A 4,192-nucleotide genomic window follows, 5' to 3' on the forward strand; every position below is an offset into this window, starting at 1 on the left:
TAGGTAATACCATATTGTTGGGCTATGAGAGTGCCAAGCATTTGTTGTACCAAGTGTTATACAACACAAATCTAGATTGACCATTTAACAAGCAAGGTATTAAGAATTAGTAACATAAAAAGATAAGACATGTTAATATTAAACATTAAGACATCCTCAACTAGTAAAAGAGTTACAGAAGTTGGTTTTAACTCACCTAGATTGAGACTTTAAAAAACCGAATATGGAAGTAAATTCACACTAGCTCCAAGATCTAGTACGGCTCTTTCAATTTTATGTTCTCCAATAAAGCAAGAAATTGTAGGCCAACCAGGGTCTTTATATTTCAAAGCATTATTGTTTTAAAGAATGGCACTTACTTGTTCGGCTAAAAAGGCTTTCTTTTTCACATTTAGTTTTCTCTTCACAGTGCATAGATCTTTCAAAAATTTAGCATATGAAGGTACATGTTTAATAGCATCCAACAAAGATATATTGATCCTTACCTGTTTGAAAATTTCAAGGATTTCAGAATTGTGATTGACTTTCCTTTGTTTGGTCATGGCATGAGAAAATGGAAGTGCTGGCGGAGAATCAATCTTTTCTTCACAATGTTCAGGTTCAACCCCTTCCTTACCCTTAGAGATTGACTCATCATCTTTCTCACAAGGTTCAAGAGTGGGTTTTTCAATAACCTTACCACTGCGAAGAGTGATGACTGATTTGACTTGATCCATGTGTTGGCTTCCGGAACTACTTGCATTTGCATTGTATTGCCCCTTTGGATTTTGCTGTGGTTGAGATGGAAACTTACCTTTCTCTTGAAAACTGAGAGCAAATGTGAATTTTGCAAGAGCATCTTTTAAATTTGTCATGCTTTGAGCAAGTTGAGTGTTGATTGTCTCTTGCTTTTCAATGAATGCATGCAATGTTTCCTCAAGATTTCTTCTAGGAGGTGGAGCATAAGGAGGTGCATATCCATGAGAATTTTAGAAATTATGATGTGCTTGAAACGATGGCTGTGAAGTTTGTGCATTGTTGCTATCACTCTTCCAACTGAAATTTGGGTGATTTCTCCAACCAGGGTTATATGTTTGTGAGTATGGGTTATGGTTTGGCCTTTGAAAACTGTTTAAAGCATGGGTTTGTTCATGGAGGCATTCCTTGAAAAAAGGCAAAGTTGGACAGTCATTGGTTGCATGTTCATTTATTTCACAGATTTGACACACAATGTCTTGAACAGATTTTAATTGACCACTCTTTTTCAATTCTAGTGCCTCGACTTTTCTAGCTAAAGATGCAAACTTGGCTTGGAGGCCATGATCTTCCCTAAGGTTATACATACCTCCACTAGATGTATGAGATTGGGTTTTACTTGGTGTCTCATAAGTACCCGTAGTGTCCCAATTTTGTGCATTTTGAGCTAGCAAGTCTAGGTACTCCATTGCTTCATTAGGGTCTTTATCTTTAAAAGTTCCATTGCACATCAATTCAACCATTTGCCTATCTTTAGGTGTTAACCCTTCATAAAATTATGAAACCAATCTCCATGTTTCAAAACCATGATGAGGGCAAGTATTAAGCAAGTCTCGATACCTATCCCAACATTGGTAAAATGTTTCACCTGGTTTTTGAGTAAAAGTGGTGATTTGTCTTTTGAAAGAGTTGGTTCTGTGAGATGGAAAAAACTTCTTTAAAAATTGTTGTTGCATTTCATCCCAAGCACGAATGAATTCTGACCTAAGATTTTGTAGCCATGTTTTAGCTTTATCTTTTAATGAAAAAGGAAAAAGCTTTAATCTAATGGTATTCATGCTACAATTTAAGTCATTATAGGTGTTGCAAACTTCTTCAAATTCTCTCAAATGCAAGTATGGATTTTCTAGATCTAAGCCATGAAAAGAAGGTAAATGTTGAATAATGTCTGGCTTAAAATTAAAATGAGATGCATCAGGAGGGAAAACTATGCATAAGGGTGCACTTGTTCTTGTGGGATTCATGTGGTCTCTAAGTGTCCTAACACAGTTATTTTCATTATTCTCATTATGAAGTGACTGGTTATCTTCTTCGGCTATATTTTCTGAAAATGATGAGGATACCCTACAAAGTCTACCACTTAATGTACGTGACCAAACACTCATGCACGTGTAGAAAGAGAATAGAAAAGAAAAAGAAAAGAAACAAAGTTAGATACAAGAAAAGTGAAAAGAGAAAAAAAAAATAAATACTATAACTTGTACAAGAATTTACCTCCCCGGCAACGGCACCAAAAACTTGACACGACTAAAAGCTTAATGTCTTCTCCCAAGTGCAGGAGTGTCGAAGTAATAAATAATCCAGCAAGACCGAGGTCGAACCACAGAGAGGTTAATTGTATAAATTATAAATAACAAGACAACAACAACAATAACAATAATAATAATAATAACAACAATAACAATAATAATAGCAATAATAGTAATAGTAATAATAATACTCAGTACGTGGCGTTGTTACACCTGAGAATGATCAAAAAGATCGGGTCACAAGTTTCCAACCTATATACTGAGTTTATGAAAAGATCAAAGAGATATATTATATAATATAAACATAATGTAAATAATAATAATAATATAATAATAGTAGTAGTAGTAGTAGTAGTAGTAATAAAAGAAGAAGATGAGAAATTAATGAGAACTTTGATATGAAAGATTAATGTAAGGATTAAACAATGATAAAAAATAAATGTCAATGTTAGAGGATCCACCAATGGTATTTCAAACAAGTATAGTATAAACTCTTATTACTCAATTTGGAAACCACACATGAGGGAGGTTCCAATCAGATTATTTGTCATTAATAGCTCATTATAAATTATTAATATAATCATATTAATTATCTTATTTACATAACACCAAACTTTTAAATATTGTCAGGAATTCATGATGTTAATTGATGTTAACAACAAATCAAGTTCCTTACATAGCTCAGGTGTAGGTAATACCATACTGTTAGGCTATGAGAGTGCCAAGCATTTGTTGTACCAAGTATTATACAACATAAATCTAGATTAACCATTTAACAAGCAAGGTATTAAGAATTAGTAAGATAAAAAGATAAGACATATTAATATTAAACATTAAGATCCATATTGAGTTTACACTATATTTATTCTTACACCATTAGTGTAACCTTTTCACCTTGACATAATAAACTTAGCTAAACATAATGAAGAAGAGAAACATAAATAAACAAAACAAGAACATAAAGAAAATACAAGTTAACTAAGTAAAGGAAAGGAAATGAAAAGCATAAACAAGATATTAATGAAAGCAAAACTTAAAAATTACAAAAAATATAAAGAGAGAAATAAAGAGCATGAGCTTGATTTGAACAACCAAGCCAACCAAATGCATGGCAAATGCCTCCTTTTATAGGCCAAAATTCGGAATTATTGAATTGATGACTAATTGTTGAGTGGGTGGCCAACTTTTGACTTGGTGAAAATCCTTATCTTCTTGTCTGAATAAAACAAAACTGCTACCATCCGAACTGGGTCCACTTAAAAACATGAAAGTTCTAGGCAATTGTCTTAGCGTTCCAGAAAAAAAAAGTGGAGGTCATTTGGACTTCTAGAACTCCAGATATGGGCCAAACACTAAACAGTGTTCGGGCTGTAGGACAAATTTAGACTTCTCCATTATTGCTATAATTTGGACTTGAAAACGGCCTTCTTATATCTTGATGTCCAAATGCAAGTTATAGGCCTATGTCTTATCAAATCTCTGTAAAAATTTCAGATCATTTGGATATCTAGAACTCAAGATATGACCCAATTACCGAACAGTGTTCCAGTTTGGACTGCACCAACGTTTCTTTTCTAAGCTTCACCCTTCTTTATCTTCAAAATTTCAGTAGTTTAATTCATCAATCAATCCTTTGATTTATGTGATATGCCTGCATTTAAGATGAACATATTCCATATATTAGGGTATTTTATAGTATTAGACTTGTTATTATAAAACATGCTTTAGTTAAGGAGTTATTGATACTTTAAGTGCAAAATGATGATATAAAACCTTAATAAATATGCACTTTTAAGTACTAATCACTTGGTACTGGACCAACAAAGGTCCTTAAAAGAAAGGGTAGAGGTTAGATCCCAAGCTACTAAAGAATTGAGAGATGTTGTTTGGGAGAAAATGAGCAAGTGGTCACAAAAATGGGTTTCGCC

The 4,192-nt window shown here is 33.2% G+C and overlaps 1 non-coding gene across 1 annotated transcript; it reads left to right on the forward strand.

Moving 5' to 3' along the window:
- The first annotated feature begins 1,536 nt into the window (after positions 1 to 1,536).
- Positions 1,537 to 1,645, forward strand: LOC118037844 (small nucleolar RNA R71). Its single transcript, XR_004685677.1, has one exon. It is a non-coding gene; the product is annotated as a small nucleolar RNA R71 (small nucleolar RNA).
- Positions 1,646 to 4,192: the final 2,547 nt, after the last annotated feature.

The sequence above is a fragment of the Populus alba genome, chromosome 1, assembly GCF_005239225.2.
Source record: "Populus alba chromosome 1, ASM523922v2, whole genome shotgun sequence".
Lineage (NCBI taxonomy): Eukaryota > Viridiplantae > Streptophyta > Magnoliopsida > Malpighiales > Salicaceae > Populus > Populus alba.